Source organism: Drosophila sechellia, unplaced genomic scaffold (genome assembly GCF_004382195.2).
Source record: "Drosophila sechellia strain sech25 unplaced genomic scaffold, ASM438219v1 U_39, whole genome shotgun sequence".
Lineage (NCBI taxonomy): Eukaryota > Metazoa > Arthropoda > Insecta > Diptera > Drosophilidae > Drosophila > Drosophila sechellia.
Genome location: NW_022611313.1, coordinates 12,068 through 40,028, shown reverse-complemented (window position 1 = coordinate 40,028; position 27,961 = coordinate 12,068). Strand labels below are relative to the sequence as shown.

General features: G+C 41.9%; 2 non-coding genes and 1 pseudogene across 2 annotated transcripts; all 3 read left to right on the top strand.

The window, feature by feature from the left end:
• The first annotated feature begins 12,463 nt into the window (after positions 1-12,463).
• On the top strand, positions 12,464-14,458 carry LOC116803275. The gene has a single exon (XR_004363514.1). It is a non-coding gene; the product is annotated as a small subunit ribosomal RNA (ribosomal RNA).
• Positions 14,459-15,145: 687 nt separating this feature from the next.
• Positions 15,146-15,324, top strand: LOC116803273. Its single transcript, XR_004363512.1, has one exon. It is a non-coding gene; the product is annotated as a 5.8S ribosomal RNA (ribosomal RNA).
• A 394-nt stretch (positions 15,325-15,718) lies between these two features.
• On the top strand, positions 15,719-24,924 carry LOC116803270 (annotated as a pseudogene).
• The last annotated feature ends 3,037 nt before the right edge of the window (positions 24,925-27,961 follow it).

Below are 27,961 nucleotides of genomic sequence, written 5' to 3'. Positions count from 1 at the left end.
CGACAGACCGGACATACGAACTGAGTTGCGTCGCAGATTCGAAGCCGCAGGTGACATTGAATTCCATTCTGCCACCCTGAACTGGAGGGGGATCTGGAGTGGTCAATCCGTTAAAAGATTGATAGCGAAGGGTCTCCTCAGCAAATATGATAGTCATATCATTAGCGTCCAGGTTATGAGAGGCAGTCTCGGTTGTTTTAAACAGTTCATGTACCTGAGCGGGTTTTCCCGAGATTGGACTTAGCTAAAACGTTTGGTTCAAAACATTTGCTTGCTGTCTTGGCATAACATCAATAAAGGCATAAACATCGCAAATAATGGTAATATATAAATTGGCTATGAGGATGGTTTTAGTACGTAGGCGTTGCGGAACTTCGGTTCAGATAGAGCAATGAATCGTGCATGCTAGGAAACTGAAGTGTTGACAGACCTAGTATCTTTCGATAGATTTCCATACCTCCGCGATCAAAAAAAAAAAAAAAAAAAAAAATAGCCAAATGCCTCGTCATCTAATTAGTGACGCGCATGAATGGATTAACGACGGACGTGTTTTCGTTGCGCTCGTGTACAGATTGCGAAGAACTTGGTTTTCCGTGTTTGGAAAGTAATAAAATCGGTGAATTAGTGCTCCGCGAAAGTCGTGTGCTAATTTTCGTGTGTTATAAACAAGCGGTTTGGAAGTAATTAACAATTAATTGTTGGGAATTTTCCACTTAGCACGTGCTGAAGGCGAACTTACGAGTAAGTTTTTCGAGTAAGCTTTTTGATCAGCTGTCACAAAGCTTATTGGTGGGAGTCACTGCTAAGGTTTGTGTCTAGGGAGAGTTTTAGTGCTACCAGACTCTACCGATAGGTGGAGCTCGAGTTCCAGAGCAACTACCTTTTGTCAGCGAGTAAACGAGCATACGGTTGCTGGCGTCGACGGTAGGTGGAGCCACCATCGTATTTATGCCGATGGAGAGCGACAGCAGCGCGAGTGCCTTGAGCGGAAGTAGTGCCTCGATGAAGTCCAGACGAGGCAGGCGCAGAAGCCATCTGGCATCTAAGAGCTCGGCGCCAACGCAGGCGAAATTGGTTGCCCTGGCATCGAATGGAGTGCCAGAACCCGTTGGGGTACTGGAGGAGCCGTTTTCGTCGCTGGAGGACGCCCGGGCGGCTACGGAGAACGCTGCCATTGATGCTGCCCCCCCCCACGCTGCTGCCACCGCTGCTGATCCTACTGCTGCCCCTGCTGCCGACCACACTGCTGCCTCCGCCGTTTTCACTGCTGCTAAAATTGTTGCCACCACTGCCACTGCCGCCACCGCTGCCGCCCGTGCTGGGCAAGCAGCCATGATGGCAGAGCTGTCGGCCACACAGCGCATGGTGAGAAGCAGCTTCCGCAGACTAGGAGAAGTGGACACGGAAGAGCTCTCATATGCTATCAGCCGCTACGATGAGCTGGTGTTGGCGCTAATGCTCCGGTGCGGAGAGCTGGAGACGCGGCTTGCTATGCCGCCACCGCCGCCGCCGTCGTTGAATCTGTTGAAAAATACGGCCGCCAATGCTCCCCAGATGCAGCAGGTTGCACCCATCGCTGCCCCGCGGACTACCAAGGTCCGCGAGACGTGGTCAGCGGTGGTGAAGTGCGACGACCCTGCGCTATCGGGGAAAGACATAGCGGAAAAGGTGCGAACGATGGTTGCACCCTCTCTCGGAGTCAGAGTACACGAGGTCCGTGAGCTCCGTCGAGGTGGTGGTGCGATCATTCGCACTCCTTCGGTGGGAGAGCTGCAGAAGGTGGTCGCTTCAAAAAGATTCGCCGAGGTTGGCCTAAATGTGGCACGGAATGCGGCCGAGAAGCCGAAGGTCGTCGTATATGACGTCGACACAGCTATCGGCCCTGAGGAGTTTATGAAGGAGCTCCACGAAAACAACTTCGACAGCGAAATGAATCTGGCCCAGTTTAAGAAGTCAGTGCACCTGGTGACCAAGGCGTGGTCGGTAGCTGACGGCGCCACAGTAAATGTGACGCTGGAGGTTGACGACCGGGCGATGGCGAAGCTTGATGTAGGTCGTGTCTACATCAAGTGGTTCTCATTCCGATGCCGGTCACAGGTCCGCACATACGCCTGCCACAGATGTGTGGGTTTCGACCACAAGGTCAGCGAATGCCGGCAGAAGGATAGTGTCTGTCGCCAGTGCGGGCAACAAGGCCACACTGCGGCAAAGTGCCAAAACCCGGTGGACTGCCGGAACTGCCGCCACAGAGGGCAACCCTCGGGGCATTACATGCTCTCGAGCGTTTGCCCGATATACGGGGCGTTGCTGGCGAGGGTGCAAGCTAGACACTAATGTTTAGCTTCATCCAAGCGAACTGTGGCCGAGGCCGAGCTGCGACCATCGAGCTCGGAGTCCGACTCAGGAGATCGGAGTCTATGTTCGCGCTGGTGCAGGAGCCGTATCTCGGCGGGGACGGAATGGATGTGCTGCCTGAAGGAATGAGAATTTTCATCGATCGGCGAGGGAAGGCAGCCATCCTAGTGGATCACCAGGAAGCCATCTGTATGCCAGTGGAGACCCTCACCACAGATTATGGCGTATGTCTGGTCGTGAAAGGGAGTTTTGGCTCAATCTTCCTTTGCGCCGCATACTGCCAGTATGATGCACCTCTGGAACCGTACATCCGGTACATGGATGCGGTCCTGCTGCAGGCCAGCAGAACCCCCGCAATCCTGGGCCTCGACGCGAATGCAGTGTCCCCCATGTGGCTTAGCAAACTCTCTCGTCATGCCGAGGGGCAAGCTAACTACAGACGGGGTGAGCTGCTGTCAGAGTGGATGCTGGAGGCAAGAGTCGCCGCCCTAAACCAGTCAACAGAGGTGTACACGTTCGATAATTACAGAGCTACAAGCGATATCGACGTGACAATCGTCAATGAGGCAGCATCTATGTGGGCCACATATGAGTGGAGAGTGGACGAGTGGGAATTGAGTGACCACAACATCATTACTGTTGTGGCCGAACCAACTACCGCGCGCGCAGTTGAGAGCATAGCTCCTGTGCCGTCCTGGAACTTCTCCAATGCACGTTGGCGATTGTTCAAGGAGGAAATGGTGAGTAGAGCAGCCGAACTTCCGGAAAACTTCTCAGAGTCGCCGTTGGACCAGCAAGTTTCGACCCTGCGCAGTATAGTACATAATGTATGTGATATTGCGCTGGGAAGAAAGTCCATCCGATTGCCCAGCAGGAGAGCACGTTGGTGGACTGCCGACCTCTGTGATGCAAGGCGCGAAGTCCGGAGACTTCGTCGCCTACTTCAAAATGGAAGGCGTCATGATGATGATGCCGCAATAGAGCGTGTATTGGTCGACCTGAGGCGGGCCTCAGCCAACTACAAGAAGCTCATTTGGAGGGCGAAAATGGATGAGTGGAAACGCTTCGTGGGAGATCATGCCGACGACCCATGGGGGCGCGTCTATAAGATTTGCCGAGGCCGCAGGAAGTGCACGGAGATTGGGTGCCTCCGCGTGAATGGCGAGATGATCACCGATTGGGGTGACTGTGCACGAGTGCTCCTCCGCAATTTCTTCCCAGTTGCGGAGTCCGAAGCACCGACTGCCATCGCGGAGGAAGTCCCACCGGCCCTCGAAGTATTCGAGGTTGATGCATGTGTTGCCCGGTTGAAGAGCAGGCGCTCTCCCGGCTTGGACGGCATTAATGGCACTATCTGCAAGGCAGTCTGGCGCGCCATACCCGAGCACCTTGCATCGTTGTTTTCCCGATGCATCCGATTAGGATACTTTCCCGCTGAGTGGAAGTGCCCACGAGTTGTCTCGCTGCTCAAAGGGCCAGATAAGGACAAATGTGAGCCCTCCTCATATAGAGGAATATGCTTGCTACCAGTCTTTGGTAAGGTGCTCGAGGCCATCATGGTGAATCGTGTGAGAGAAGTTCTTCCGGAAGGCTGCAGATGGCAATTTGGATTTCGCCAAGGACGATGTGTGGAGGATGCTTGGAGGCACGTGAAGAGCAGTGTTTGTGCCAGCCCGGCGCAATACGTGCTCGGCACATTCGTGGACTTCAAAGGAGCATTCGACAACGTCGAATGGAGTGCTGCACTCCGCCGACTAGCCGACTTGGGATGCCGGGAGATGGGCTTGTGGCAGAGCTTTTTCTCCGGCCGAAGAGCAGTGATCCGAAGCAGTTCCGGTACTGTGGATGTACCGGTAACTAGAGGCTGCCCGCAGGGGTCAATCAGTGGCCCATTTATCTGGGACATACTGATGGATGTACTGCTTCAGCGTCTCCAGCCGTATTGCCAGCTGAGTGCATACGCGGATGACTTGCTGCTTCTCGTCGAGGGAAATTCCCGAGCTGAGCTAGAGGAAAAAGGTGCAGAGCTGATGTCCATCGTAGAAGCGTGGGGAGCGGAAGTTGGCGTTACCGTCTCGACCAGCAAGACGGTAATAATGCTGCTGAAAGGTGCCTTGAGACGTGCGCCTACGGTGAGGTTTGCTGGAGCGAACCTTCCGTATGTGCGTAGCTGTCGGTACCTTGGCATCACGGTCAGTGAAGGAATGAAATTCCTCACGCACATAGCTTCGCTTCGCCAGCGGATGACCGGAGTCGTTGGAGCATTGGCGCGTGTGCTTCGAGCCGACTGGGGCTTCAGTCCTCGAGCCAGGCGGACCATATATGACGGACTCATGGCACCTTGTGTGCTGTTTGGTGCCCCGGTATGGTATGACACCGCCGAACAGGTAGCCGCCCGGAGACGACTAGCCTCCTGCCAGAGGCTAATCCTGCTTGGATGCCTTTCGGTATGCCGAACAGTGTCCACAGTGGCACTGCAGGTACTTGGCGGAGCTCCCCCGCTTGACTTGGCTGCTAAGTTTTTAGCGGTCAAGTACAAGCTGAAGCGTGGATACCCGCTGGAGGAGAACGACTGGCTATACGGCGAGGACACTACGTGTCTAAGCTGGAAGCAGAGGAAGACTCGCCTAGAGGAGTGCTTGCTGCAGAATTGGCAAAACAGATGGGATGACGACAGCGAACCAGGACGGGTGACGCACAAGTTCATCCCATACGTCACTCTCGCCTATCGAGATCCAAGCTTTGGATTCTCGATGAGGACGTCTTTCCTGCTGACAGGTCACGGGTCGTTTAACGCATTTTTGCAAGGGAGAGCCCTCAGCGATACCACTGCTTGCGCTTGTGGTGATCCATATGAGGACTGGATGCACATATTGTGCGCTTGTCCTCTATATGCAGATTTGCGAAACCTCGATGGACTTGGAGTGCAGCGCCTTGGCGAAAACTGGACCTTCAATAGAATCCTGGAAGATCAGCAGAGGATTCAACGGCTGGCAGCGTTTGCGGACGAGGTGTTCCGTAGGAGGAGGGGTATTTAGCCCAAAACTTCGCCGTGTGGTTAGCGGGCGAGAATACTTCCACAGCCCGCTATTGCTTGTCGTAAGAGGCGACTAATATAGCGACTGGTTCCTCTAACCATGCTTGTCGGAGCAAAAGGAGGAGGCCCACCGAGCCTCTCTTTCGGTACCACGGGTTGTGCTGCTCCAAGACAGCACATTGAGGTAGGCCCCCTGGTGGGAGTATCGTGGTGGCTGTGGTTGATACCCATATCGCGGGTAGAGCCTTCGTGTTCGACGTTTGAGTTACGGTGCTAGTTGCGCAAAACTCGGGTGCTGTGACCCAGAGATCAGTAGAGATTTTAGGTAGATCTCGCTCCTCAGCAAGGGGGAGTGCTTGCCCGGCAAGCAAGTACTCGAATTGCTACCGGGGTGGTCGCTATGTACATAGCTATAGCTTCCAGTCCGGGACGTTTGTCTGGCGTATCCAGACTCATGCACCATGTTGATACATGCACCACTTGTGGGTGTTCAGGGTGTCGTGGTTGTAATCCCTTCAGTGTGGAACACGCCACGTAAAACAAGTTCGGAGAGGTCCGAAAGTCACTGTCCCTATCTACTATCTAGCGAAACCACAGCCAAGGGAACGGGCTTGGAATAATTAGCGGGGAAAGAAGACCCTTTTGAGCTTGACTCTAATCTGGCAGTGTAAGGAGACATAAGAGGTGTAGAATAAGTGGGAGATATTAGACCTCGGTTTGGTATCGTCAATGAAATACCACTACTCTTATTGTTTCCTTACTTACTTGATTAAATGGAACGTGTATCATTTCCTAGCCATTATACGGATATATTTATTATATCTTATGGTATTGGGTTTTGATGCAAGCTTCTTGATCAAAGTATCACGAGTTTGTTATATAATCGCAAACAAATTCTTTAATAAAACGATGCATTTATGTATTTTTGATTTGAAAATTTGGTATAACTCCAATTACTCAGGTATGATCCAATTCAAGGACATTGCCAGGTAGGGAGTTTGACTGGGGCGGTACATCTCTCAAATAATAACGGAGGTGTCCCAAGGCCAGCTCAGTGCGGACAGAAACCACACATAGAGCAAAAGGGCAAATGCTGACTTGATCTCGGTGTTCAGTACACACAGGGACAGCAAAAGCTCGGCCTATCGATCCTTTTGGTTTAAAGAGTTTTTAACAAGAGGTGTCAGAAAAGTTACCATAGGGATAACTGGCTTGTGGCGGCCAAGCGTTCATAGCGACGTCGCTTTTTGATCCTTCGATGTCGGCTCTTCCTATCATTGTGAAGCAAAATTCACCAAGCGTTGGATTGTTCACCCATGCAAGGGAACGTGAGCTGGGTTTAGACCGTCGTGAGACAGGTTAGTTTTACCCTACTAATGACAAAACGTTGTTGCGACAGCATTCCTGCGTAGTACGAGAGGAACCGCAGGTACGGACCAATGGCACAATACTTGTTCGAGCGAACAGTGGTATGACGCTACGTCCGTTGGATTATGCCTGAACGCCTCTAAGGTCGTATCCGTGCTGGACTGCAATGATAAATAAGGGGCAATTTGCATTGTATGGCTTCTAAACCATTTAAAGTTTATAATTTATTTTATAAACGACAATGGATGTGATGCCAATGTAATTTGTAACATAGTAAATTAGGAGGATCTTCGATCACCTGATGCCGCGCTAGTTACATATAAAAGCATTATTTAATACAATGACAAAGCCTAGAATCAATTGTAAACGACTTTTGTAACAGGCAAGGTGTTGTAAGTGGTTGAGCAGCTGCCATACTGCGATCCACTGAAGCTTATCCTTTGCTTGATGATTCGATAAATAAATGATTTTTTCCTGTAGCCAAACACCTCGTCATCAATTTAGTGACGCATATGATATTGTCCCTATCATATAATTAATATAAAGACTTTAATGGATTGTGTCAAGTTGCCAAACACCTCGTCATCAATTTAGTGACGCATATGATATTGTCCCTATCATATAATTAATATAAAGACTTTAATGAATTGTGTCAAGTTGCCAAACACCTCGTCATCAATTTAGTGACGCATATGATATTGTCCCTATCATATAATTTTTGATATAAAGACTTTAAAGAATTGTATCAAGTTGCCAAACACCTCGTCATCAATTTAGTGACGCATATGATATTGTCCCTATCATATAATTAATATACAGACTTTAATGAATTGTGTCAAGTTGCCAAACACCTCGTCATCAATTTAGTGACGCATATGATATTGTCCTTATCATATAATTTTTGATATAAAGACTTTAAAGAATTGAATCAAGTTGCCAAACACCTCGTCATCAATTTAGTGACGCATATGATATTGTCCCTATCATATAATTAATATAAAGACTTTAATGGATTGTGTCAAGTTGCCAAACACCTCGTCATCAATTTAGTGACGCATATGATATTGTCCCTATCATATAATTAATATAAAGACTTTAATGAATTGTGTCAAGTTGCCAAACACCTCGTCATCAATTTAGTGACGCATATGATATTGTCCTTATCATATAATTTTTGATATAAAGACTTTAAAGAATTGTATCAAGTTGCCAAACACCTCGTCATCAATTTAGTGACGCATATGATATTGTCCCTATCATATAATTAATATAAAGACTTTAATGGATTGTGTCAAGTTGCCAAACACCTCGTCATCAATTTAGTGACGCATATGATATTGTCCTTATCATATAATTTTTGATATAAAGACTTTAAAGAATTGTATCAAGTTGCCAAACACCTCGTCATCAATTTAGTGACGCATATGATATTGTCCCTATCATATAATTAATATAAAGACTTTAATGGATTGTGTCAAGTTGCCAAACACCTCGTCATCAATTTAGTGACGCATATGATATTGTCCTTATCATATAATTTTTGATATAAAGACTTTAAAGAATTGTATCAAGTTGCCAAACACCTCGTCATCAATTTAGTGACGCATATGATATTGTCCCTATCATATAATTAATATACAGACTTTAATGAATTGTGTCAAGTTGCCAAACACCTCGTCATCAATTTAGTGACGCATATGATATTGTCCCTATCATATAATTTTTGATATATAGACTTTAAAGAATTGTATCAAGTTGCCAAACACCTCGTCATCAATTTAGTGACGCATATGATATTGTCCCTATCATATAATTAATATAAAGACTTTAATGGATTGTGTCAAGTTGCCAAACACCTCGTCATCAATTTAGTGACGCATATGATATTGTCCTTATTATATAATTTTTGATATAAAGACTTTAAAGAATTGTATCAAGTTGCCAAACACCTCGTCATCAATTTAGTGACGCATATGATATTGTCCCTATCATATAATTAATATACAGACTCTAATGAATTGTGTCAAGTTGCCAAACACCTCGTCATCAATTTAGTGACGCATATGATATTGTCCCTATCATATAATTTTTGATATAAAGACTTTAAAGAATTGTATCAAGTTGCCAAACACCTCGTCATCAATTTAGTGACGCATATGATATTGTCCCTTTCATATAATTAATATAAAGACTTTAATGGATTGTGTCAAGTTGCCAAACACCTCGTCATCAACTACTATATTATGGTTGCGCCGACCTCTCATATTGTATTCTCTTATGTGTTCATAGGATTTTGACAATTATACGAGTAAATTAAATAATATACATATGAAAATGATTAATTATTATATGTATAAGGGAAAAAATGATGAAATATTCCCATATTATCTTAGTATTATAGAGGAAAGACCGTTGCCGACCTCTGATATTGTTCAAACTTATGTATTTATATGATTTTGGCAATTATATGAGTAAATTAAAAAATATACATATGAAAATGGTTAATTATTATATGTATATGGGAAAAAATGCTAAGATATTCCCATATTCTCTTAGTATTATAGAGAAAAGCCATTTAAGTGAGAGGGTATAGTAGTGTAAACGACCGGAATTACGACAGAGGGTTCAAAAACTACTATAGGTAGGCAGTGGTTGCCGACCTCTCATATTGTTCAAAACTTATGTATTCATATGATTTTGGCAATTGTATGAGTAAATTAAATAATATACATATGAAAATGATTAATTATTATATGTATAAGGGAAAAAATGCTGAAATATTCCCACATTCTCTTAGTATTATAGAGAAAATCCATTATAGTGAGAGGGTATAGTAGTGTAAACGACCGGAATTACGACAGAGGGTTCAAAAACTACTATAGGTAGGCAGTGGTTGCCGACCTCTCATATTGTTCAAAACTTATGTATTCATATGAATTTGGCAATTATATGAGTAAATTAAATAATATACATATGAAAATGATTAATTATTATATGTATAAGGGAAAAAATGCTGAAATATTCCCACATTCTCTTAGTATTATAGAGAAAATCCATTATAGTGAGAGGGTATAGTAGTGTAAACGACCGGAATTACGACAGAGGGTTCAAAAACTACTATAGGTAGGCAGTGGTTGCCGACCTCTCATATTGTTCAAAACTTATGTATTCATATGATTTTGGCAATTATATGATTAAATTAAATAATATACATATGAAAATGGTTAATTATTATATGTATATGGGAAAAAATGCAGAGATATTCCCATATTCTCTTAGTATTATAGAGAAAAGCCATTTAAGTGAGAGGGTATAGTAGTGTAAACGACCGGAATTACGACAGAGGGTTCAAAAACTACTATAGGTAGGCAGTGGTTGCCGACCTCTCATATTGTTCAAAACTTATGTATTCATATGATTTTGGCAATTGTATGAGTAAATTAAATAATATACATACGAAAATGATTAATTATTATATGTATATGGGAAAAAATGCAGAGATATTCCCATATTCTCTTAGTATTATAGAGAAAAGCCATTTAAGTGAGAGGGTATAGTAGTGTAAACCACCGGAATTACGACAGAGGGTTCAAAAACTACTATAGGTAGGCAGTGGTTGCCGACCTCTCATATTGTTCAAAACTTATGTATTCATATGATTTTGGCAATTGTATGAGTAAATTAAATAATATACATATGAAAATGATTAATTATTATATGTATAAGGGAAAAAATGCTGAAATATTCCCACATTCTCTTAGTATTATAGAGAAAATCCATTATAGTGAGAGGGTATAGTAGTGTAAACGACCGGAATTACGACAGAGGGTTCAAAAACTACTATAGGTAGGCAGTGGTTGCCGACCTCTCATATTGTTCAAAACTTATGTATTCATATGATTTTGGCAATTATATGATTAAATTAAATAATATACATATGAAAATGGTTAATTATTATATGTATATGGGAAAAAATGCTGAGATATTCCCATATTCTCTTAGTATTATAGAGAAAAGCCATTTAAGTGAGAGGGTATAGTAGTGTAAACGACCGGAATTACGACAGAGGGTTCAAAAACTACTATAGGTAGGCAGTGGTTGCCGACCTCTCATATTGTTCAAAACTTATGTATTCATATGATTTTGGCAATTGTATGAGTAAATTAAATAATATACATATGAAAATGATTAATTATTATATGTATAAGGGAAAAAATGCTGAAATATTCCCACATTCTCTTAGTATTATAGAGAAAATCCATTATAGTGAGAGGGTATAGTAGTGTAAACGACCGGAATTACGACAGAGGGTTCAAAAACTACTATAGGTAGGCAGTGGTTGCCGACCTCTCATATTGTTCAAAACTTATGTATTCATATGATTTTGGCAATTATATGATTAAATTAAATAATATACATATGAAAATGGTTAATTATTATATGTATATGGGAAAAAATGCTGAGATATTCCCATATTCTCTTAGTATTATAGAGAAAAGCCATTATAGTGAGAGGGTATAGTAGTGTAAACGACCGGAATTACGACAGAGGGTTCAAAAACTACTATAGGTAGGCAGTGGTTGCCGACCTCTCATATTGTTCAAAACTTATGTATTCATATGAATTTGGCAATTATATGAGTAAATTAAATAATAAACATATAAAAATTAATATTTATTATATGTATAAAAAAAAAATAATCATATTATATATGAATAATGGAAAAAAAATGAAATGTTCCTATAATCTCTTAATATATAAGAGAATAGACCGTATGTTGGGTGGCAAACGGAATTGAAAATACCCGCTTTGAGGACAGCGGGTTCAAAAACTACTATAGGTAGGCAGTGGTTGCCGACCTCCCGCATTATTCGAAATATTTATTTCGGATTATGTTTATATTGGTTACATAAAATAAAGTATATTATTATCCGTACAAATTTGTTTCTCAGTTCTATAGAACACGGGACTTGGCTCCGCGGATAATAGGAATATACGCTTTTTAGATAATATCGTTGAAACAAAAGTCAAGTTTCTATTATATATAGAATAACAAATCGTTTCCATATATTATCGTTAATTTTTGGAGGCAGGCAAATATTAATTTATTACCTGCCGTATAGTTGGATTATTATATCGTTACGGTATAATACAAATATGGATTCTTATGAAAGAAATATAAAATTATATATTAAATGTGGAAATATTATCATATGCGCTTGGTTTTATGTTATATATTACCAGAGAGATATATGAAAAGAGATAAATTTTAAATTTATCTTCAAAATGCAAATGATTTAACTTAATATTTATATTGGTTAAACAAAAATTGTACATGTGTGGATACAATAATTATGTATGTTGGAAATAAAATGATATTTTATAATGAAATATGTATATATAAAAAGATAAAATTATAGAAACATATATATTACAATAATTATATGAAATTCTTGTTATATTGGTAAAACAAGTATAAATTAAAAATGAAAATATGGATTACGAATGCTATATAAAAATGGCCGTAATCGAATAGATTTTTTACTTATATTTATATATTTAAAATTTTACCCAAAGGCGAAATATTGAATTTTATTCAATATAATAAAAATCATGGAATTATATAAAGTGAAAAATCTATATATCTATTATATTGCTTATTTCGATTCAAAAAATATGAATGGAATATGAAGGAAAAACATTATTCTGGTTGATCCTGCCAGTAGTTATATGCTTGTCTCAAAGATTAAGCCATGCATGTCTAAGTACACACGAATTAAAAGTGAAACCGCAAAAGGCTCATTATATCAGTTATGGTTCCTTAGATCGTTAACAGTTACTTGGATAACTGTGGTAATTCTAGAGCTAATACATGCAATTAAAACATGAACCTTATGGGACATGTGCTTTTATTAGGCTAAAACCAAGCGATCGCAAGATCGTTATATTGGTTGAACTCTAGATAACATGCAGATCGTATGGTCTTGTACCGACGACAGATCTTTCAAATGTCTGCCCTATCAACTTTTGATGGTAGTATCTAGGACTACCATGGTTGCAACGGGTAACGGGGAATCAGGGTTCGATTCCGGAGAGGGAGCCTGAGAAACGGCTACCACATCTAAGGAAGGCAGCAGGCGCGTAAATTACCCACTCCCAGCTCGGGGAGGTAGTGACGAAAAATAACAATACAGGACTCATATCCGAGGCCCTGTAATTGGAATGAGTACACTTTAAATCCTTTAACAAGGACCAATTGGAGGGCAAGTCTGGTGCCAGCAGCCGCGGTAATTCCAGCTCCAATAGCGTATATTAAAGTTGTTGCGGTTAAAACGTTCGTAGTTGAACTTGTGCTTCATACGGGTAGTACAACTTACAATTGTGGTTAGTACTATACCTTTATGTATGTAAGCGTATTACCGGTGGAGTTCTTATATGTGATTAAATACTTGTATTTTTTCATATGTTCCTCCTATTTAAAAACCTGCACTAGTGCTCTTAAACGAGTGTTATTGTGGGCCGGTACTATTACTTTGAACAAATTAGAGTGCTTAAAGCAGGCTTCAAATGCCTGAATATTCTGTGCATGGGATAATGAAATAAGACCTCTGTTCTGCTTTCATTGGTTTTCAGATCAAGAGGTAATGATTAATAGAAGCAGTTTGGGGGCATTAGTATTACGACGCGAGAGGTGAAATTCTTGGACCGTCGTAAGACTAACTTAAGCGAAAGCATTTGCCAAAGATGTTTTCATTAATCAAGAACGAAAGTTAGAGGTTCGAAGGCGATCAGATACCGCCCTAGTTCTAACCATAAACGATGCCAGCTAGCAATTGGGTGTAGCTACTTTTATGGCTCTCTCAGTCGCTTCCCGGGAAACCAAAGCTTTTGGGCTCCGGGGGAAGTATGGTTGCAAAGCTGAAACTTAAAGGAATTGACGGAAGGGCACCACCAGGAGTGGAGCCTGCGGCTTAATTTGACTCAACACGGGAAAACTTACCAGGTCCGAACATAAGTGTGTAAGACAGATTGATAGCTCTTTCTCGAATCTATGGGTGGTGGTGCATGGCCGTTCTTAGTTCGTGGAGTGATTTGTCTGGTTAATTCCGATAACGAACGAGACTCAAATATATTAAATAGATATCTTCAGGATTATGGTGCTGAAGCTTATGTAGCCTTCATTCATGGTGGCAGTAAAATGTTTATTGTGTTTGAATGTGTTTATGTAAGTGGAGCCGTACCTGTTGGTTTGTCCCATTATAAGGACACTAGCTTCTTAAATGGACAAATTGCGTCTAGCAATAATGAGATTGAGCAATAACAGGTCTGTGATGCCCTTAGATGTCCTGGGCTGCACGCGCGCTACAATGAAAGTATCAACGTGTATTTCCTAGACCGAGAGGTCCGGGTAAACCGCTGAACCACTTTCATGCTTGGGATTGTGAACTGAAACTGTTCACATGAACTTGGAATTCCCAGTAAGTGTGAGTCATTAACTCGCATTGATTACGTCCCTGCCCTTTGTACACACCGCCCGTCGCTACTACCGATTGAATTATTTAGTGAGGTCTCCGGACGTGATCACTGTGACGCCTTGCGTGTTACGGTTGTTTCGCAAAAGTTGACCGAACTTGATTATTTAGAGGAAGTAAAAGTCGTAACAAGGTTTCCGTAGGTGAACCTGCGGAAGGATCATTATTGTATAATATCCTTATCGTTAATAAATATTTGTTATAATACAAATAAATACAATTTACCAAAATAAAAATATTACAAAATGATTCCACGGAATCAAAAGTTAAAGTCAAAATAAAATGAAGATGGCTTTTATTTTATATGTGGGGCTTGGCAACCTCATAAAAAGACTTTAACATTATTAATGTTGCTGTGCGTATTTGTGGCAGTACTTACTACAACAACGGCGTTTCCTATAAAAACAAATTCTCGAAAATGGAAATCGAAGAAACTAAACTAAATTCGAAAGTAGAAGTCGAATTAAAATAAAAATAATTTTGAATGTGTGGTAATCAAAATAAGTGTGTGTGTATATGGACCATAATATACACGCGTTGCGAATATGTATTGTTCATCTATGTTATGAGCATACGTTGGCTAATGCAACAACCTAAAATATACAATGTTTGTACCTGTCATCCATCAGGTTAATGTTTTATATAAATTTTGCAGTATGTGTCACCCAAAATAGCAAACCATAACCAGATTATTATGATACATAATGCTTATATGAAACTAAGACATTTCGCAACATTTATTTTAGGTATAAAAATAAATTTATTGAAGGAATTGATATATGCCAGTAAAATGGTGTATTTTTAATTTCTTTCAATAAAAACAATATTGACATTATATAAAATTGAATTATAAAACTCTAAGCGGTGGATCACTCGGCTCATGGGTCGATGAAGAACGCAGCAAACTGTGCGTCATCGTGTGAACTGCAGGACACATGAACATCGACATTTTGAACGCATATCGCAGTCCATGCTGTTATGTACTTTAATTAATTTTATAGTGCTGCTTGGACTACATATGGTTGAGGGTTGTAAGACTATGCTAATTAAGTTGTTTATAAATTTTTTATAAGCATATGGTATATTATTGGATTAAATAATGATTTTATTCATAATATTAAAAAAGAAATGAAAAACATTATCTCACATTTGAATGTGAAAAACGAAGAGAAATATTTTCTTTTTCAATCAAATAATACTGAGAAATGTCTAGCATAAAAAATTGAAATATTTTTCATCTAGAATTGTCTCTTATTAATGATTCGGAAAAAGAAAAATCTTGGTTTTGTTATTATTCTTCGTTGGTTCGTTAAATGGATAAAAATGACTTTGCTTACAAGAACTATTGGAACTATTTATAACGAATTTAATTGATTGTTTTATCATTTATATATAAAGAATTTATGGCAAAATATAGTTATATATACAACCTCAACTCATATGGGACTACCCCTGAATTTAAGCATATTAATTAGGGGAGGAAAAGAAACTAACAAGGATTTTCTTAGTAGCGGCGAGCGAAAAGAAAACAGTTCAGCACTAAGTCACTTTGTCTATATGGCAAATGTGAGATGCAGTGTATGGAGCGTCAATATTCTAGTATGAGAAATTAATGATTTAAGTCCTTCTTAAATGAGGCCATTTACCCATAGAGGGTGCCAGGCCCGTATAACGTTAATGATTGCTAGATGATGTTTCCAAAGAGTCGTGTTGCTTGATAGTGCAGCACTAAGTGGGTGGTAAACTCCATCTAAAACTAAATATAACCATGAGACCGATAGTAAACAAGTACCGTGAGGGAAAGTTGAAAAGAACTCTGAATAGAGAGTTAAACAGTACGTGAAACTGCTTAGAGGTTAAGCCCGATGAACCTGAATATCCGTTATGGAAAATTCATCATTAAAATTGTAATATTTAAATAATATTATTAAGAATAATGTGCATTTTTTCCATATAAGGACATTGTAATCTATTAGCATATCCCAAATTTATCATAAAATATAACTTATAGTTTATTCCAATTAAATTGCTTGCATTTTAACACAGAATAAATGTTATTAATTTGATAAAGTGCTGATAGATTTATATTATTACAGAGCGTTAATTTTTCGGAATTATATAATGGCATAATTATCATTGATTTTTGTGTTTATTATATGCTCTTGTATGATTAACAATGCGAAAGATTCAGGATACCTTCGGGACCCGTCTTGAAACACGGACCAAGGAGTCTAACATATGTGCAAGTTATTGGGATGTAAACCTAATAGCGTAATTAACTTGACTAATAATGGGATTAGTTTTTTAGCTATTTATAGCTAATTAACACAATCCGGGGCGTTCTATATAGTTATGTATAATGTATATTTATATTATTTATGCCTCTAACTGGAACGTACCTTGAGCATATATGCTGTGACCCGAAAGATGGTGAACTATACTTGATCAGGTTGAAGTCAGGGGAAACCCTGATGGAAGACCGAAACAGTTCTGACGTGCAAATCGATTGTCAGAATTGAGTATAGGGGCGAAAGACCAATCGAACCATCTAGTAGCTGGTTCCTTCCGAAGTTTCCCTCAGGATAGCTGGTGCATTTTAATATTATATAAAATAATCTTATCTGGTAAAGCGAATGATTAGAGGCCTTAGGGTCGAAACGATCTTAACCTATTCTCAAACTTTAAATGGGTAAGAACCTTAACTTTCTTGATATGAAGTTCAAGGTTATGATATAATGTGCCCAGTGGGCCACTTTTGGTAAGCAGAACTGGCGCTGTGGGATGAACCAAACGTAATGTTACGGTGCCCAAATTAACAACTCATGCAGATACCATGAAAGGCGTTGGTTGCTTAAAACAGCAGGACGGTGATCATGGAAGTCGAAATCCGCTAAGGAGTGTGTAACAACTCACCTGCCGAAGCAACTAGCCCTTAAAATGGATGGCGCTTAAGTTGTATACCTATACATTACCGCTAAAGTAGATGATTTATATTACTTGTGATATAAATTTTGAAACTTTAGTGAGTAGGAAGGTACAATGGTATGCGTAGAAGTGTTTGGCGTAAGCCTGCATGGAGCTGCCATTGGTACAGATCTTGGTGGTAGTAGCAAATAATCGAATGAGACCTTGGAGGACTGAAGTGGAGAAGGGTTTCGTGTGAACAGTGGTTGATCACGAGTTAGTCGGTCCTAAGTTCAAGGCGAAAGCCGAAAATTTTCAAGTAAAACAAAAATGCCTAACTATATAAACAAAGCGAATATAATACACTTGAATAATTTTGAACGAAAGGGAATACGGTTCCAATTCCGTAACCTGTTGAGTATCCGTTTGTTATTAAATATGGGCCTCGTGCTCATCCTGGCAACAGGAACGACCATAAAGAAGCCGTCGAGAGATATCGGAAGAGTTTTCTTTTCTGTTTTATAGCCGTACTACCATGGAAGTCTTTCGCAGAGAGATATGGTAGATGGGCTAGAAGAGCATGACATATACTGTTGTGTCGATATTTTCTCCTCGGACCTTGAAAATTTATGGTGGGGACACGCAAACTTCTCAACAGGCCGTACCAATATCCGCAGCTGGTCTCCAAGGTGAAGAGTCTCTAGTCGATAGAATAATGTAGGTAAGGGAAGTCGGCAAATTAGATCCGTAACTTCGGGATAAGGATTGGCTCTGAAGATTGAGATAGTCGGGCTTGATTGGGAAACAATAACATGGTTTATGTGCTCGTTCTGGGTAAATAGAGTTTCTAGCATTTATGTTAGTTACTTGTTCCCCGGATAGTTTAGTTACGTAGCCAATTGTGGAACTTTCTTGCTAAAATTTTTAAGAATACTATTTGGGTTAAACCAATTAGTTCTTATCAATTATAACGATTATCAATTAACAATCAATTCAGAACTGGCACGGACTTGGGGAATCCGACTGTCTAATTAAAACAAAGCATTGTGATGGCCCTAGCGGGTGTTGACACAATGTGATTTCTGCCCAGTGCTCTGAATGTCAAAGTGAAGAAATTCAAGTAAGCGCGGGTCAACGGCGGGAGTAACTATGACTCTCTTAAGGTAGCCAAATGCCTCGTCATCTAATTAGTGACGCGCATGAATGGATTAACGACGGACGTGTTTTCGTTGCGCTCGTGTACAGATTGCGAAGAACTTGGTTTTCCGTGTTTGGAAAGTAATAAAATCGGTGAATTAGTGCTCCGCGAAAGTCGTGTGCTAATTTTCGTGTGTTATAAACAAGCGGTTTGGAAGTAATTAACAATTAATTGTTGGGAATTTTCCACTTAGCACGTGCTGAAGGCGAACTTACGAGTAAGTTTTTCGAGTAAGCTTTTTGATCAGCTGTCACAAAGCTTATTGGTGGGAGTCACTGCTAAGGTTTGTGTCTAGGGAGAGTTTTAGTGCTACCAGACTCTACGATAGGTGGAGCTCGAGTTCCAGAGCAACTACCTTTTGTCAGCGAGTAAACGAGCATACGGTTGCTGGCGTCGACGGTAGGTGGAGCCACCATCGTATTTATGCCGATGGAGAGCGACAGCAGCGCGAGTGCCTTGAGCGGAAGTAGTGCCTCGATGAAGTCCAGACGAGGCAGGCGCAGAAGCCATCTGGCATCTAAGAGCTCGGCGCCAACGCAGGCGAAATTGGTTGCCCTGGCATCGAATGGAGTGCCAGAACCCGTTGGGGTACTGGAGGAGCCGTTTTCGTCGCTGGAGGACGCCCGGGCGGCTACGGAGAACGCTGCCATTGATGCTGCCCCCCCCACGCTGCTGCCACCGCTGCTGATCCTACTGCTGCCCTGCTGCGACCACACTGCTGCCTCCGCCGTTTTCACTGCTGCTAAAATTGTTGCCACCACTGCCACTGCCGCCACGCTGCCGCCCGTGCTGGGCAAGCAGCCATGATGGCAGAGCTGTCGGCCACACAGCGCATGGTGAGAAGCAGCTTCCGCAGACTAGGAGAAGTGGACACGGAAGAGCTCTCATATGCTATCAGCCGCTACGATGAGCTGGTGTTGGCGCTAATGCTCCGGTGCGGAGAGCTGGAGACGCGGCTTGCTATGCCGCCACCGCCGCCGCCGTCGTTGAATCTGTTGAAAATACGGCCGCCAATGCTCCCCAGATGCAGCAGGTTGCACCCATCGCTGCCCCGCGGACTACCAAGGTCCGCGAGACGTGGTCAGCGGTGGTGAAGTGCGACGACCCTGCGCTATCGGGGAAAGACATAGCGGAAAAGGTGCGAACGATGGTTGCACCCTCTCTCGGAGTCAGAGTACACGAGGTCCGTGAGCTCCGTCGAGGTGGTGGTGCGATCATTCGCACTCCTTCGGTGGGAGAGCTGCAGAAGGTGGTCGCTTCAAAAAGATTCGCCGAGGTTGGCCTAAATGTGGCACGGAATGCGGCCGAGAAGCCGAAGGTCGTCGTATATGACGTCGACACAGCTATCGGCCCTGAGGAGTTTATGAAGGAGCTCCACGAAAACAACTTCGACAGCGAAATGAATCTGGCCCAGTTTAAGAAGTCAGTGCACCTGGTGACCAAGGCGTGGTCGGTAGCTGACGGCGCCACAGTAAATGTGACGCTGGAGGTTGACGACCGGGCGATGGCGAAGCTTGATGTAGGTCGTGTCTACATCAAGTGGTTCTCATTCCGATGCCGGTCACAGGTCCGCACATACGCCTGCCACAGATGTGTGGGTTTCGACCACAAGGTCAGCGAATGCCGGCAGAAGGATAGTGTCTGTCGCCAGTGCGGGCAACAAGGCCACACTGCGGCAAAGTGCCAAAACCCGGTGGACTGCCGGAACTGCCGCCACAGAGGGCAACCCTCGGGGCATTACATGCTCTCGAGCGTTTGCCCGATATACGGGGCGTTGCTGGCGAGGGTGCAAGCTAGACACTAATGTTTAGCTTCATCCAAGCGAACTGTGGCCGAGGCCGAGCTGCGACCATCGAGCTCGGAGTCCGACTCAGGAGATCGGAGTCTATGTTCGCGCTGGTGCAGGAGCCGTATCTCGGCGGGGACGGAATGGATGTGCTGCCTGAAGGAATGAGAATTTTCATCGATCGGCGAGGGAAGGCAGCCATCCTAGTGGATCACCAGGAAGCCATCTGTATGCCAGTGGAGACCCTCACCACAGATTATGGCGTATGTCTGGTCGTGAAAGGGAGTTTTGGCTCAATCTTCCTTTGCGCGCATACTGCAGTATGATGCACCTCTGGAACGTACATCCGGTACATGGATGCGGTCCTGCTGCAGGCCAGCAGAACCCCGCAATCCTGGGCTCGACGCGAATGCAGTGTCCCCATGTGGCTTAGCAAACTCTCTCGTCATGCCGAGGGGCAAGCTAACTACAGACGGGGTGAGCTGCTGTCAGAGTGGATGCTGGAGGCAAGAGTCGCCGCCCTAAACCAGTCAACAGAGGTGTACACGTTCGATAATTACAGAGCTACAAGCGATATCGACGTGACAATCGTCAATGAGGCAGCATCTATGTGGGCCACATATGAGTGGAGAGTGGACGAGTGGGAATTGAGTGACCAAACATCATTACTGTTGTGGCGAACCAACTACGCGCGCGCAGTTGAGAGCATAGCTCCTGTGCCGTCTGGAACTTCTCCAATGCACGTTGGCGATTGTTCAAGGAGGAAATGGTGAGTAGAGCAGCCGAACTTCCGGAAAACTTCTCAGAGTCGCCGTTGGACCAGCAAGTTTCGACCCTGCGCAGTATAGTACATAATGTATGTGATATTGCGCTGGGAAGAAAGTCATCCGATTGCCCAGCAGGAGAGCACGTTGGTGGACTGCCGACCTCTGTGATGCAAGGCGCGAAGTCCGGAGACTTCGTCGCCTACTTCAAAATGGAAGGCGTCATGATGATGATGCCGCAATAGAGCGTGTATTGGTCGACCTGAGGCGGGCCTCAGCCAACTACAAGAAGCTCATTTGGAGGGCGAAAATGGATGAGTGGAAACGCTTCGTGGGAGATCATGCCGAGACCCATGGGGGCGCGTCTATAAGATTTGCCGAGGCCGAGGAAGTGCACGGAGATTGGGTGCTCCGCGTGAATGGCGAGATGATCACCGATTGGGGTGACTGTGCACGAGTGCTCCTCCGCAATTTCTTCCCAGTTGCGGAGTCGAAGCACCGACTGCCATCGCGGAGGAAGTCCACCGGCCTCGAAGTATTCGAGGTTGATGCATGTGTTGCCGGTTGAAGAGCAGGCGCTCTCCGGCTTGGACGGCATTAATGGACTATCTGCAAGGCAGTCTGGCGCGCATACCGAGCACCTTGCATCGTTGTTTTCCCGATGCATCCGATTAGGATACTTTCCGCTGAGTGGAAGTGCCACGAGTTGTCTCGCTGCTCAAAGGGCAGATAAGGACAAATGTGAGCCTCCTCATATAGAGGAATATGCTTGCTACCAGTCTTTGGTAAGGTGCTCGAGGCATCATGGTGAATCGTGTGAGAGAAGTTCTTCCGGAAGGCTGCAGATGGCATTTGGATTTCGCCAAGGACGATGTGTGGAGGATGCTTGGAGGCACGTGAAGAGCAGTGTTTGTGCCAGCCCGGCGCAATACGTGCTCGGCACATTCGTGGACTTCAAAGGAGCATTCGACAACGTCGAATGGAGTGCTGCACTCCGCGACTAGCCGACTTGGGATGCCGGGAGATGGGCTTGTGGCAGAGCTTTTTCTCCGGCGAAGAGCAGTGATCCGAAGCAGTTCCGGTACTGTGGATGTACCGGTAACTAGAGGCTGCCGCAGGGGTCATCAGTGGCCATTTATCTGGGACATACTGATGGATGTACTGCTTCAGCGTCTCCAGCCGTATTGCCAGCTGAGTGCATACGCGGATGATTGCTGCTTCTCGTCGAGGGAATTCCGAGCTGAGCTAGAGGAAAAAGGTGCAGAGCTGATGTCATCGTAGAAGCGTGGGGAGCGGAAGTTGGCGTTACGTCTCGACCAGCAAGACGGTAATAATGCTGCTGAAAGGTGCTTGAGACGTGCGCTACGGTGAGGTTTGCTGGAGCGAACCTTCCGTATGTGCGTAGCTGTCGGTACTTGGCATCACGGTCAGTGAAGGAATGAATTCCTCACGCACATAGCTTCGCTTCGCCAGCGGATGACCGGAGTCGTTGGAGCATTGGCGCGTGTGCTTCGAGCCGACTGGGGCTTCAGTCCTCGAGCCAGGCGGACATATATGACGGACTCATGGACCTTGTGTGCTGTTTGGTGCCCCGGTATGGTATGAACCGCCGAACAGGTAGCGCCGGAGACGACTAGCCTCCTGCCAGAGGCTAATCCTGCTTGGATGCTTTCGGTATGCCGAACAGTGTCCACAGTGGCACTGCAGGTATTGGCGGAGCTCCCCGCTTGACTTGGCTGCTAAGTTTTTAGCGGTCAAGTACAAGCTGAAGCGTGGATACCCGCTGGAGGAGAACGACTGGCTATACGGCGAGGACACTACGTGTCTAAGCTGGAAGCAGAGGAAGACTCGCTAGAGGAGTGCTTGCTGCAGAATTGGCAAACAGATGGGATGAGACAGCGAACCAGGAGGGTGACGCACAAGTTCATCCATACGTCACTCTCGCCTATCGAGATCCAAGCTTTGGATTCTCGATGAGGACGTCTTTCTGCTGAAGGTCACGGGTCGTTTAACGCATTTTTGCAAGGGAGAGCCTCAGCGATACACTGCTTGCGCTTGTGGTGATCATATGAGGACTGGATGCACATATTGTGCGCTTGTCTCTATATGCAGATTTGCGAAACCTCGATGGACTTGGAGTGCAGCGCTTGGCGAAACTGGACTTCAATAGAATCTGGAAGATCAGCAGAGGATTCAACGGCTGGCAGCGTTTGCGGACGAGGTGTTCCGTAGGAGGAGGGGTATTTAGCCAAAACTTCGCCGTGTGGTTAGCGGGCGAGAATACTTCCACAGCCGCTATTGCTTGTCGTAAGAGGCGACTAATATAGCGACTGGTTCTCTAACCATGCTTGTCGGAGCAAAAGGAGGAGGCCACCGAGCCTCTCTTTCGGTACACGGGTTGTGCTGCTCCAAGACAGCACATTGAGGTAGGCCCCTGGTGGGAGTATCGTGGTGGCTGTGGTTGATACCCATATCGCGGGTAGAGCCTTCGTGTTCGACGTTTGAGTTACGGTGCTAGTTGCGCAAACTCGGGTGCTGTGACCAGAGATCAGTAGAGATTTTAGGTAGATTCGCTCCTCAGCAGGGGGAGTGCTTGCCGGCAAGCAAGTACTCGAATTGCTACCGGGGTGGTCGCTATGTACATAGCTATAGCTTCCAGTCCGGGACGTTTGTCTGGCGTATCCAGACTCATGCACCATGTTGATACATGCACCACTTGTGGGTGTTCAGGGTGTCGTGGTTGTAATCCTTCAGTGTGGACACGCACGTAAAACAAGTTGGAGAGGTCGAAAGTCACTGTCTATCTACTATCTAGCGAAACACAGCCAAGGGAACGGGCTTGGAATAATTAGCGGGGAAAGAAGACCTTTTGAGCTTGACTCTAATCTGGCAGTGTAAGGAGACATAAGAGGTGTAGAATAAGTGGGAGATATTAGACCTCGGTTTGGTATCGTCAATGAAATACATATCTTATTGTTTCTTACTTACTTGATTAATGGAACGTGTATATTTCCTAGCCATTATACGGATATATTTATTATATCTTATGGTATTGGGTTTTGATGCAAGCTTCTTGATAAAGTATCAGAGTTTGTTATATAATCGCAAACAATTCTTTAATAAACGATGCATTTATGTATTTTTGATTTGAAAATTTGGTATAACTCCAATTATCAGGTATGATCATTCAAGGACATTGCAGGTAGGGAGTTTGACTGGGGCGGTACATTTCAAATAATAACGGAGGTGTCCAAGGCAGCTCAGTGCGGACAGAAACAACATAGAGCAAAAGGGAAATGCTGACTTGATTCGGTGTTCAGTAACACAGGGACAGCAAAAGCTGGCCTATCGATCCTTTTGGTTTAAAGAGTTTTTAACAAGAGGTGTCAGAAAGTTACCATAGGGATAACTGGCTTGTGGCGGCCAAGCGTTCATAGCGAGTCGTTTTTGATCCTTCGATGTCGGTCTTCTATCATTGTGAAGCAAATTCACCAAGCGTTGGATTGTTCACCATGCAAGGGAAGTGAGCTGGGTTTAGACGTCGTGAGACAGGTTAGTTTTACCCTATAATGAAAACGTTGTTGCGAAGCATTCTGGTAGTAGAGAGGAACGCAGGTAGGACAATGGACAATATTGTTCGAGCGAACAGTGGTATGAGCTACGTCGTTGGATTATGCTGAACGCTTAAGGTGTATCGTGTGGACTGAATGATAATAAGGGGCAATTTGCATTGTATGGTTCTAAACATTTAAAGTTTATAATTTATTTTATAACGAATGGATGTGATGCAATGTAATTTGTAACATAGTAATTAGGAGGATTTCGATCACTGATGCCGGCTAGTTACATATAAAAGCATTATTTAATACATGACAAGCCTAGAATCAATTGTAAACGACTTTTGTAACAGGCAAGGTGTTGTAAGTGGTTGAGCAGCTGCATATGCGATCCACTGAGTTATCCTTTGCTTGATGATTGATAAATAAATGATTTTTCCTGTAGAAACACCTCGTCATCAATTTAGTGAGCATATGATATTGTCCTATATATAATTAATATAGACTTTAATGGATTGTGTCAAGTTGCAACACTCGTCATCAATTTAGTGAGCATTGATATTGTCCTATCATATAATTATATAAGATTTAATGAATTGTGTCAAGTTGCAAAACTCGTATCAATTTAGTGAGCATATGATATTGTCCTATCATATAATTTTTGATATAAAGATTTAAGAATTGTATCAAGTTGCAAACCTCGTATCAATTTAGTGACGCATATGATATTGTCTATATATATTATATAAGACTTAATGATTGTGTAAGTTGCAACATGTCATCATTTAGTGAGCATATGATTTGTCTTATATATTTTTATATAAGATTTAGATTGTCAGTTGCAACACCTGTCATAATTTAGTGACGCATATGATATTGTCTATCTATATTAATATAAGATTTAATGATTGTGTCAAGTTGAAACCTCGTATCAATTTAGTGACGATATGATATTGTCTATATATAATTAATATAAGACTTTAATGAATTGTGTCAGTTGCCAACTCGTCATCAATTTAGTGACGCATATGATATTGTCTTATATATAATTTTTGATATAAGACTTTAAGAATTGTATCAAGTTGCCAAACTGTCATCATTTAGTGACGCATATGATATTGTCCTATATATATTAATTATAAAGACTTTAATGGATTGTGTAAGTTGCAACATCGTCATCATTTAGTGACGCATATGATTGTCTTATTATATAGATTTTTTGTTTGCTTATAATATAATTTTGATATAAGATTTAAAGATTGTATAATTGCAAACTGTCATCATTTAGTGACATATGATTTGTTTATATATTATATACAGACTTAATGAATTGTGTAAGTTGCAACCTCGTATCAATTTAGTGAGCATATGATATTGTCTATCATATAATTTTTGATATATAGACTTAAAGATTGTATCATTGAACTCGTCATAATTTAGTGACGATTGATATTGTCTATATATAATTAATATAAGATTTAATGGATTGTGTCAAGTTGCAAACCCTGTCATCAATTTAGTGACGCATATGATATTGTCTATATATATTTTTGATATAAAGACTTTAAGAATTGTATCAAGTTGCAAAACCTCGTATCATTTAGTGACGCATATGATATTGTCCTATATATAATTAATATAAGATCTAATGATTGTTAATGAAACTCGTCATATTTAGTGAGATATATTGTCTATAATAATTTTTGATATAAGACTTAAAGAATTGTATAAGTTGCAAAACTCGTATAATTTAGTGAGCATATGATATTGTCTTCATATAATTAATATAAGATTTAATGGATTGTGTAGTTGCAAACTCGTCAATACTATATTATGGTTGGCGACTTCATATTGTATTCTTTATGTGTTCATAGGATTTTGACATTATACGAGTAATTAATATATACATATGAAATGATTATTATTATATGTATAAGGGAAAAATGATGAATATTCCATATTATTTAGTATTATAGAGGAAGACGTTGCGATCTGATATTGTTAAACTTATGTATTTATATGATTTTGGCATTATATGAGTAATTAAAATATATGAAATGGTTATTATTATATGTATATGGGAAAATGCTAAGATATTCATATTTTTAGTATTATAGAGAAAGCATTTAAGTGAGAGGGTATAGTAGTGTAAACGGATTAGAAGAGGGTTAAAACTATATAGGTAGGCAGTGGTTGCGACTTCATATTGTTAAACTTATGTATTCATATGATTTTGGAATTGTATGAGTAATTAATATTACATATGAATGATTAATTTTATATGTATAAGGGAAAATGCTGAATATTCCATTTTTAGTATTATAGAGAATCATTATAGTGAGAGGGTATAGTAGTGTAACGACGGATTAGACAGAGGGTTAAAATACTATAGGTAGGCAGTGGTTGCGATTATATTGTTAAATTATGTATTATATGAATTTGGAATTATATGAGTAAATTAAATATATACATATGAAATGATTAATTATTATATGTATAGGGAAAATGCTGAATTTAATTCTTTAGTATTATAGAGAAATCATTATAGTGAGAGGGTATAGTAGTGTAAAGACGGAATTAGAAGAGGGTTAAAACTATATAGGTAGGCAGTGGTTGCGATTATATTGTTCAAACTTATGTATTATATGATTTGGCATTATATGATTAATTAATAATATAATATGAAATGGTTATTATTATATGTATGGGAAAAATGCAGAGATATTCATATTCTTAGTATTATGAGAAAGCATTTAAGTGAGAGGGTATAGTAGTGTAAACGACGGATTAGACAGAGGGTTCAAACTATATAGGTAGGCGTGGTTGCGACTTCATATTGTTCAAATTATGTATTCATATGATTTTGGCATTGTATGAGTAATTAATATATACATACGAAATGATTAATTATTATATGTATATGGGAAAAATGCAGAGATATTCATATTCTTTAGTATTATAGAGAAAAGCATTTAAGTGAGAGGGTATAGTAGTGTAAACCGGATTACGACAGAGGGTTAAAACTATATAGGTAGGCAGTGGTTGCGACTCTCATATTGTTCAAATTATGTATTCATATGATTTTGGCAATTGTATGAGTAATTAATATATACATATGAAATGATTATTATTATATGTATAAGGGAAAATGCTGAATATTCATTCTCTTAGTATTATAGAGAAATCATTATAGTGAGAGGGTATAGTAGTGTAACGACGGAATTAGACAGAGGGTTCAAAAACTATAGGTAGGCAGTGGTTGCGACTCTATATTGTTAAAATTATGTATTCATATGATTTGGCAATTATATGATTAAATTAATAATATAATATGAAATGGTTATTATATATGTATATGGGAAAAATGCTGAGATATTCATATTCTTAGTTTATAGAGAAAGCCATTTAAGTGAGAGGTATAGTAGTGTAACGGAATTCGACAGAGGGTTAAAATATATAG